At 47.7% G+C, this 10,501-nt stretch overlaps 1 long non-coding RNA gene across 1 annotated transcript; it reads right to left on the bottom strand.

Annotated features, from left to right (window-relative positions):
* Positions 1 to 608: 608 nt before the first annotated feature.
* LOC140719960 (uncharacterized) lies at positions 609 to 8,393 on the bottom strand. The gene is made up of 3 exons (XR_012097062.1): positions 8,200 to 8,393; positions 6,054 to 6,118; positions 609 to 684 (listed from the first exon to the last, which is right to left on the bottom strand). It is a non-coding gene; the product is annotated as an uncharacterized lncRNA (long non-coding RNA).
* Positions 8,394 to 10,501: the final 2,108 nt, after the last annotated feature.

The following is a 10,501-nucleotide window of genomic DNA, read 5'->3' as shown; positions in this document are numbered from 1 at the left end:
ACACGGATACAGATTCAAACAATGAATGAAATTCTCCCCACACCGTCCCATCACCCAGAACCGGGGTCAGGCACAGACTGAAGCTCCCTCCCCCCGGTCCCGTCACATACTCCGGGGTTCAGAAGCTGCTTTCCTCTCACCACCCCCTGCACTCCGCCGTTCCAGTAGTCCTTCATTGTGTGTCTGTCTCGGAGACTGTGCGTGTGTTCGTGTTCAGATGGTGAGCAGTAAAGAGCAGAGAAGTGGAAGAGGTTGAGGGGGAGGGAGTAGGGACGTGGTGTTGAGATAGTGGTCACTGGGAGAAAGTGCTGTGGAACCGCAAGACTGGCCTGTCCATACAGAGCAGTGAACAGGATCAGAACCGAGAGATCGACATCCGGAGGAGGGGGTTGGGTGTTGTAACACCAGACGTCACCTCTCCCCCTTCCTCCCCAGAATTCCATATAAACCGAGTGGTGTAGAGGAGCGAGAGGGTTGATTGAAACGTGGAGAGTGTAGGGGATGGAGCGGGTCAGGGAGACGGGGAGAGGAGATGGGGAAATATCCGGGCACAAAGGTGCAGACTTCTCACAGATGAAGCGCGTACGAACATCATGGCAATGTTTAAGCTCACTGTAATATGTACATACAGCACATTCGGGGTCCCCACCGCTCATCCGGTACAGGACATTCGAAGCCACTTTCCTATCAAAGAGGGGCAAACAATTTCAACGCACCTCTGGCAGTCAGTCTCCAAAGCCACTGATACCCTCCCTCGCCATTTACCTGTGGCACCCCAACATCTCCCACAACCCCACTTTCCCAGCACATCCCTGTGTGTGTCTCCAGAATACTCCCACTGACCCACTCTCTCCATGCAACCCTGTGTCAGTCACCAAAGTAATCACTTGCCCTACCCTCTACCTGCAGATCGGTGTCAGAGACCAGAATAATAACAGTATCCAACCTTCTCCTCACAGGCCCGTGTCAGTCCCCAAAATATTCCCACAGCGCCAGTGTCTCCCAAAGCCCCATGTCAGTCCTCAAAATGCTCCCACTTCTTTTCTGTCTCCCCACAGGCCTGTGTTTTCTGCCTAAGTACTCACACTCACCACTCCCACCCCACAGATCAGTGTCAGTCCAAACTACACCCACAGCCTGACTCTCTCCCCACAGCCCCGTGCCGGTCGCCGAAATCATCCCACTGCTCAACCCTCTTCTTAGAGACCTGTGTCAATCACCAAAACATCTCCCGCTTCCCATGCTCTTCCCACGGACGTGTCTCAGTCCCCAGAGTACTCCCACTGAACCATTCTCTCCCCACTGATCTGTGTCTGTCCCCAAAGTACTCCCCTCCCTCATCCTCTCCCCACAGACAGGTGCCAGGCCCCAAAGTGTTCCCACTGCCTCACTCTCTCCCACAACCTGGGTCAGTTCCCAAAAGAGCTTCGACTTCGCACTCTCTTCCCAGAGCCCATGTCGGTTCCCACATTTGCAGAAGGAAGTCTGAGGATCTGAACGGGAGTGCAGCGGGAGCCATTTTGATTTTATTTTCTTCTGGTCGGAGTCAAGAGAAGCGGGACTGCGCAGGTGTGTGTCGTTGGGCAGTGAAGAGGGGAAGATTTAAAAGGATCACAGCCGTATACAGCGGGCAGCGTCGATTTGCAGACAGCGGAGTGAGCCAGGAGCAGTGACGGCTTAAGGGCTTTGCCTCAAAGGCCTTAGATGGAAACGGGCGAGGCAAGGTAGGTTTAGCTTTTAATTTTTCCTGTTATTTGAGGAAAGGGGGAAATTACGAACGTGAATGCGGTTTGTTGTTCTCGGTGTCGGATATGGGAGGTCCTGGAGTCTCCTAGCCTCCCGGATGTGTTCACTGCGCCATGTGCGCAGAGCTGCAGCTCCTAAGGGACCGTGTTACGGAACTGGAGCGGCAGCTCGATGACCTTCGTCTGGTAAGGGAGAGGGAGAAGATGATAGAGATGAGTTACAGGCAGGAGGTCACATCAGGGCCACGGAGGCAGCCAGGTGGATCACAGTTAGAGGAGGGAACGGAAAGAGTCCGGTAATAGAGAGTACCTCAGTAGCTGTACCCCTTGACAATATGTACTCCTGTTTGAGTACTGTTGGGGGGGGGGTGGTCAACCTACCTAGGGGAAACGACAGTGGCCGCGCCACCGGCACAAAGTCTGGCCCTGTAGCTCAGAAGGGTAGGCAAAGGAAGAGGAAGGCAGCAGTAATAGGGGACAGTAGTTATGGGTTAGATAGGCGATTCTGGTTGACGCAGTTAGGAAACCCGGATGGCAGTTTGACTCCCTGGTGCCAGGGTCCGGGATGTTTCTGATCGTGACCTGGATATCCTGAAGTGGGAGTGTGAGGAGCCACAGATCGTGGTATATATGGGTATCAATGACATAGGTAGGAAAAGGGAAGTGCTCCTGAAAGGAGATAATAGGGATTTAGGAAGGGGATTGAGATGAAGGACCTCAAATGTAGTAATTTCGGGATTCCTGTCTGTGCCACGTGACAGTGAGATTAGAAATGGAATGAGGTGGAGGATAAAAGCGTGGTTGAAGGATTGGAACAGGGGACAGTGATTCAAGTTCTGGATCGCTGAGACCTCTTTTGAGGCAGGCGTGCCCTGTACAAAAAGGACAGGGTACATTTGAATCCTAGGCCGGCTAATATCCTGGCCGGGAGATTTGCTATGGCTCCTGGGGAGACTTTAAACTGGGATGGCTGGGGGTGGGATTCAGTTTGAAGAGACTAGGAGAGAGGAGGGTAGTTCACAAATAGAGAAAGCTTGTAGACAGTATGTGAGGAAGGATAGGCAGGTAATAGAGAAGGGATGCACTCAGACCGAAGATGTAGGGGAGTAGGAAAAAAAGATAATAAAGTTGTTTGCATCTTTAGGGATAAACAGACCGGAAGAGCTGGAGAGTTTCTTAAGTGCATCTATTTTAATGTTAGAAGCATTGTAAGAAAGGTAGATGAGCTTAGAGCATGGATTAGTTCCTGGAAATATGATGTTGTAGCAATTACTGAAACATTGTTGCAGGAGGGGTGTGATTGGCAACTAAATATTCGGAGATGTCGTTGCTTCTGGTGTGAATGAATTGGAGGGGCAAGATTAGGAGGTGTGGCATTGCTTGCCAGAGAAAATTTTACAGCTGTGGTTAGGCAGGAAATATTAGAGGGTTCGTCTAGGAAGGCTATCTGGGTGGAATTGAAGAATGGAAAAGGTGTAGTAACAATTATAGACCACCTAATATGGAGCGAGAATTGGAGAAACAAATCTGTAAGGAGATAGCAGATATTTGTAGTAAGCACACGGTTGTGATTTTGGGAGATTTTAATTATCTACACATAGACTGGGAAGCCGATCCTGTTAAAGGGCTGGATGGTATGGAGTGTGTAAAATGTATACATGATAGCTTTTTGCAGCAATACATAGAGGTACCAACTAGAGAACGGGCAGTATTGGATCTCCTGTTAGGAAATGAGATGGGTCAGGTGACGGAGGTATGATTTGGGGATCACTTCGGGTCCAGTGATCAAAAAACCATTACTTTCAATATAATTATGAAGAAAGATAGGACTGGACCCAGGGTTGAGATTTTTGATTGGAGAAAAGCTCTCTTTGAGGAGATGCGAATGGATTTAGAAAGAGCGGATTGGGAAAATTTGCTTTATAGGAAGGACATAATAGAGAAATGGAGGTCATTTAATGTTGAAAATTTGAGGGTACAGAATCTTTATGTTCCTGTTAGGTTGAAAGGAAAGGTTAAAAGGTTGAGAGAGCCATGTTATTTTAAGCGATATTGGAAACTTGGTTTGAAAAAGAGTGAGATCTACAACAAATATAGGCAGCATGGAGTAAATGAGGTGCTCGAGGAATATAAATAATGTAGAAAGAATCTTAAGAAAGAAATTAGTAAGCTAAAAAAAGATATGCGGTTGCTTTGGCAAGTAAGGTGAAAATACATCCAGTGGGTTTCTACAATTATATTAATAGCAAAAGGATAGTGAGGGATAAAATTGTTCCGTTAGAGAATCAGAGTGGACAGCCATGTGTGGATCCAAAAGAGATGCGGGAGATTTTAAACAATTTATTTTCATCGGTATTCATTAAGGAGAAGGATATTGTACTGTATAATGCAAACAAGTAGGGTAGTTATAGAAACTATGATGATTAAAGTAGAGGAAGTACTGGAGCTTTTAAAGAATAAAAATGTGGATAAGACTTCGGGTCCTGAAAAGATATCCCTAGGACTCTGAGGGAAGTTAGTGTAGCAATAGCAGGGGCTCTGACAGAAATATTTCAAATGTCATTAGAAACGGGGATGGTGCCGGAGGATTGGCGAATTGCTCATGTGGTTCCATTGTTTAAAAAGGAAACTAAGAGTAAACCTAACAATTATAGGCATGTCAGTTTGACGTCAGTGGTGGGTAAATTAATGGGAAGTATTCTTAGAGATGATATATAATTATCTGTGTATACAAGGTCTGATCAGGCGCAGTTAAAATAGATTTGTGCGTTGAAGGTCATGTTTGACAATTCTTAATGAGTTTTTTGAAGAGGTTACTAGGAAAGTTGACGAAGGTAAAACAGTAGATATTGTCTATATAGACTTCATTAAGGCCTTTGACTAGGTTCCACACAGAAGGTTAGTTAGGAAGGATCAATCGTTCGGTATAAATATTGAAGTAGTAAAATGGATTCAACAGTGGCTGGATGGGAGATGCCAGAGAGTACTGGTGGATAACCGTTTGTCAGGTTGGAGGCCGGTGACTAGTGGTGTGCCTCAGGGATCTGTACTGGGTCTAATGTTGTGTGTCATATCCATTAATGATCTGGATGATTGGGTGGTAAATTGGATTAGTAAATATGCAGATGATACTAACATAGGTGCTGTTGTGGAGAATGAAGTAAGTTTTCAAAGCTTGCAGAGAGATTTAGGCCAGTTAGAAGAGTGGGCTGAGTGATGGCAGATGGAGTTCAATACTTATGTGTGAGGTGTTACATTTTGGTAGCACTCATCAAAGTAGGACATAGATGGAAATTGGTAGGGCATTGTGGAAATCTGTAGAACAGAGTGATCTTGAAATTATGGTGCATAGTTCCCTGAAGGTGGAATTTCATATGGATAGGGTGGTGAAGAAAGCTTTTAGTATGCTGGCCTTTATAAATCACAGCAATGTGTATTGGAGTTGTGATGTAATGTCAAAATTGTACTAGGCATTGGTGAGACCAAGTTTGGAGTTTTGTGTACAGTTCTGTCACCGAATTGTAGGAAAGATGTCAATAAAATAGATAGAGTGCAGACGAGATTTACTGGAACGTTTGCTGGGTTTCAGCACCTAAGTTACAGAGAAAGGTTGAACAAGTTAGGTCTTTATTCCTTGGAGCTTAGAAGGGTGAGAGGGGTATTGATAGAGGTATTCAAAATTATGAGTGCGTTAGATAGAGTTGATGTAGCCTTTTTCCATTGAGAGTCGGGAGATTCAAACAAGGGGACATGAGTAGGCAAAAGTTTTGGGGCAACACGAGGGGGTATTTCTTTACTCAGAGAGTGGTAGCAGTGTGGAACGAGCTTACAGTAGAAGTAGTAGACTCGTTTGATTTTGTCATTTAAAAAAAAAGTTAGGTTTTTGGACAGGATTTGAATGGAGGTTTATCGGCTGAGTGCAGGTAGGTGGGACTAGGTGTGAGTAAGCTTTCGGCATGGTCTAGAAGGGCCGGAATGGCCTGTTTCCGTGCTGTAATTGTTGTATAGTTATATGGTTATGGTAATTTTAATCCAATTGCCCATTCTCTCACCGCAGAACTTTCTCTGTCTCCAAAATGCCACGACTGCCCACTCTCTCCCCACAGCCCTGGTCAGTCAGCAAGCTCATACCAATGTCCACTCCCTTTAGCAACTCGTGTGTGACCACAAACTAATATCACTGCACACAACCTTCCCGCAGCCTGTGCCAGTCCCCAAAATAAATCCACTGCCCACTCGCTTCTCGCAGCCTGTATCAATCCGACGACCCACTTTCATCTCAGAAACTTGCAAGATCCCAAATCTCACCCGTCTTTGCATTTTCCAATCCAGTATGAAATGCCTTGGTCGCGTACAGCTTTCACCACAAATTTCTGTGAAATTAAATCGCTATCATTAACGATTGAATTCGAGCTAAATTTAAGGAGCGTTCCTTAATGACTGACCCCAGGAGATTTGAAGGGATGGTGTTGTGGAAGCTTAATTCCATGCCTCACCACAGTAGAATAAGATGGCACGGAGTGGAGGGAGATTCACTCTGATTCTGACCCCGGGAGTGTGTGATGGGACGGTGTGAGGAGAGCCTCACTCTGCGTCTGACCCCAGGCGTGTGTGATGAGACCGTATGGAGGGAGCCTCACTCTGCGTCTGACCCCGGGAGAGTGTGATGAGACCGTATGGAGGGAGATTCACTCAGTTTCTGCACCGGGAGTGTGTGCTGGGATTAGAAGGAGGGAGCTTCACTCTGTGGCTGACCCCGGAAGTGAGCGATCAAACGGTGTGGAGGGAGCTTCCCTCTGGTGTAGATATATCTTCCATCGATCTGAGACGTACCTCTTCTTCTGCTGAATTTATTTCAAGAAGTTTAGAATAAGAGTTCGAACAATACTGCTTCGCTTCATCGAAGGAAGTGTTAAACGTGGATATAAAATAAGACCGGTTTTCATTTCTGATCCAATCCTGGTAACACCCTTGTTCTGGAAATGAGGAACAAGGAACAGTGAGTCTCCCTGCGTACCGTCCATTACATCCAACGGAAGACAGACATAGAAAAGGGATCCCTAGAGAGAGATGTGGGGGGATAGAGAGATAAAGCGCTTCGGCACCGGCACGTCCCAGCACACACTCCCGGGGTCAGACAGAGTGAATCTCCCTCCACAACGTGCCAGCACACAATCCCGGGGTCAGACACAGAGTGAATCTCCCTCCACATCGCCCCATCACACACTCCCGGGGTCAGACACAGAGTGAACCTCCCTCCACACCGTCCCATCACACACTCCCGGGGTCAGACACAGAGCGGAGCTTCACCACACCGTCACATCACACACTCCAGGGGTCAGACACAGAGTGAATCTCCCTCCACACCGTCCCATCACACACTCCAGGGGTCAGACACAGAGTGAATCACCCTCCACACCGTCCCATCACACACTCCAGGGGTCAGACACAGAGAGAATCTCCCTCCACACCGTCCCATCACACACTCCCGGGGTCAGACACAGAGTGAATCTCCCTCCACACCGTCCCATCACACACTCCCGGGGTCAGACACAGAGTGAATCTCCCTCTACACCGTCCCATCACACACTCCAGGGGTCAGACACAGAGTGCATCTCCCTCCACACCGTCCCATCACGCACTCCCGGGGTCAGACACAGAGAGAATCTCCCTCCACACCGTCCCATCACACACTCCCGGGGTCAGACACAGAGTGAATCTCCCTCCACACCGTCCCATCACACACTCCCGGGGTCAGACACAGAGTGAAACTCCCTCTACACCGTCCCATCACACACTCCCGGGGTCAGACACAGAGTGAATCTCCTACCATACCGTCCCATCACCCACTCCCGGGGTCAGGTACAGAGTGAATCTCCTTCCATACCGACCCATCACACACTCCCGGGGTCAGACACAGAGTGAGGCTCCCTCCACACCCTCCCCGTGTGAGACACAGAGCGAATCTCCCTCCACACCATCGCATCACACCCTCCCTGGATCAAAGTCGCACAGTCCCGGATTCAGAGTGAAACCCTCTCGCCACGGTGCCATAACACATATCAAGCGTCAGACATTGGGTGAATCTCTCTGGGCACTGTCCCATCACACAATCCCGCTATCAGACACAGAGTGAAGCTGAATCCATACTGTCCCACCAGACATTCCCGGAGTGAGACATACCGTGAAGCTGTAATGTTACGTCTCACAATCCCGTGTTCAGACACAGAGTGAATTCACATCCATAACGTCCCATCACACTCTCCTGGATTCAGTGACAGAGGGAAACTCCCTCCATGCAGCCCCATCACACACTCACTGTGTCAAACAGACAGTTAATCACCCTCCACACAATCTCTTCACACACTTCCGATGCCAAGCACAGAGTGACGCTTCCTCTCTCCATGCCTGCCCTGTGATGAGGAGCGGGTGAAAGAGGGGGATGATGCCTCACCTCTTCTGCTGGTCAACAATTCACAGATTTGAGCCTTGGTTTCGTTGACAGATCTGTACTTCGTTTCCACCTCAGTGAACTGGTGACGGAGATCGTTGTGCAGTCGGTTAAGATCGGATAGATTAGAGTTGAACAGAGAAGCCTTGGATTCAACGGTTGAGTTTATCTCATGACAGCTTCGGTCGCAGGTGACCTTAGACTGACGAATCTGTGATACTGAGAGAGATGGTGAAGGATGTTTAGCGTTTGCAGTGACACGTGAGTCAGCGTCACGCTACCGAGCGGGTCACAGGGAACGTTGTGTCAGTGTCACGGTGAAGGGTGTCACAGTGAAGGTGGTGATAGTGGCACAATGAGAGGCGTCGTCTGTGTCAAGCTGAGGTTTTGTTGATGTTACAATAGAGGTCTGCGTCAGTATCGTTTGTGTCACAGCGACGGTCAGGTCAGTGTCGTGGTCTGGAGTGTATCTGTGTCTCGGTGAAGGTCGTGACCGTGCTACTGTAACAGCATTGTCGATGTTATGGTGAATGGCGTGTCTGTGTCAGCAAGAGTCTTGATTCTGTTACGATAAAGAATGTATTTTTTAATCACGGTTTGGGGTGCATCCGTGTTATAGAACATAGCATAGTACAGCACACTTATGGCCCTTCGGCCCAAAATTTTGTGCCGACCCCTTCAAAGCTGCCTCCCATGTAACCCACCACCTTAAACCCCTCCATATACCTGTCTAGTATGCTATTAAATATTAAATATCACTCGTGTATCTGCCTCCACCACTGACTCAGGAAGAGCACCAACCACTCTCTGAGTAAAATAACTTCCTCTAATATCCCCCTTGAACCTTACCATCCCTTACCTTAACCCCATGTCCTCTTGTATTGAGCAGTGGTGCCCTGGGGAAGAGGTGCTGGCTGTCCACTCTATTTCTCTTTATGTCTTGTATACATCTATCTTGTCTCTTCTCATCGTCCTTCTCTCCAACAAAGAGTAAAGCCCTAGCTCCCTTCATCTCTGATCATAATGCATACTCTCTAAACCAGGCAACAGCCTGGTAAATCTCCTCTGTACCCTTTCTAATGCTTCCACAACCTTCCTATAGTGAGGCGATCAGAACTGGACACAGTACTCCAGGTGTGGCCTCACCAGAGTTTTATGGAGCTGCATCATTACCTCGCGACTCTTAAACTCTATTCCTCGACTTATGAAAGCAAACAACAATAAGCGTTCTTAACTGCACTATCTACCTGTGAGGCAACTTTCAGGGATCTGTGGACATGTACCCCCAGATCCCTCTGCTCCTCCACACTACCAAGTATCCAAGTATCCTGCCATTTACTTTGTACTCTGCCTTGGAGTTTGTCCTTCCAAAGTGTACCAACTCACACTTCTGCGGGTTGAATTCCATCTGCTACTTCTCAGCGCAATATTGCATCTTATCATTGTCTCTCTGCAATCTTCAACAATCCTTAACACTATTCAAAAGACCACCAACCTTTGTGTCGTCTCCACACTTTCCAACCCACCCTTCTACCCCCACATCCATGTCGTTAATAAAATCACGAAAAGCAGAGGTACTAGAACCGATCCTTGTGGTACATCACTAGTCACGGAACTCCAATCCGAATGTACTCCCTCCGCCACGGCACTCTGCTTTCTCCAGGCAAGCCACTTCTGAATCCATCTGGCCAAGCGTCCCTGGATCTCATGCCTTCTGACTTTCTAAATAAGCTCTACCGTGTCGAACCTTGTCCTATAGTGAGAAGATCAGAACTGGACACAGCACTCCAAGTGTGGCTTAACTAGAGTTTTATAGAGCTGCATCATTACATCGCGTCTCTTAAACTTTATCCATCGACTTTTGAAAGCTAACACCCCAAAAACTTTCCTAACTACTCTATCTACCTGTGAGGTAACTTTCAGGGATCTGGGGACATGTACCCCCAGATCCCTATGCTCCTCCGCACTGCCAAGTATCCTGCCATTTACTTTGTACTCTGCCGTGGAGTTTGTCCTTCCAAACTCACACTTCTCACACTTCTCCGGGTTGAACTCCATCTACCACTTTTCAGCCCACTTCTGCATCTTATCAATGTTTCTCTGCAATCTTCGATAATCCTCTACACTATCTACAATACCACCAATCTCTGTGGCGCCTACAAACTTGCCAATGCACACTTCTCCCCCCACATCCAAGTCATTTATAAAAATCACGAAACGTAGAAGACCCAGAACAGATCCTTGTGGGACACCACTAGTCACAACCCTCCAATCTGAATGTACTCCCTACACCACAACCATATGT

This window comes from Hemitrygon akajei, unplaced genomic scaffold (genome assembly GCF_048418815.1).
Source record: "Hemitrygon akajei unplaced genomic scaffold, sHemAka1.3 Scf000033, whole genome shotgun sequence".
NCBI classification, from domain to species: Eukaryota; Metazoa; Chordata; class Chondrichthyes; order Myliobatiformes; family Dasyatidae; genus Hemitrygon; species Hemitrygon akajei.
This window is presented reverse-complemented; position numbering and strand designations above follow the sequence as displayed.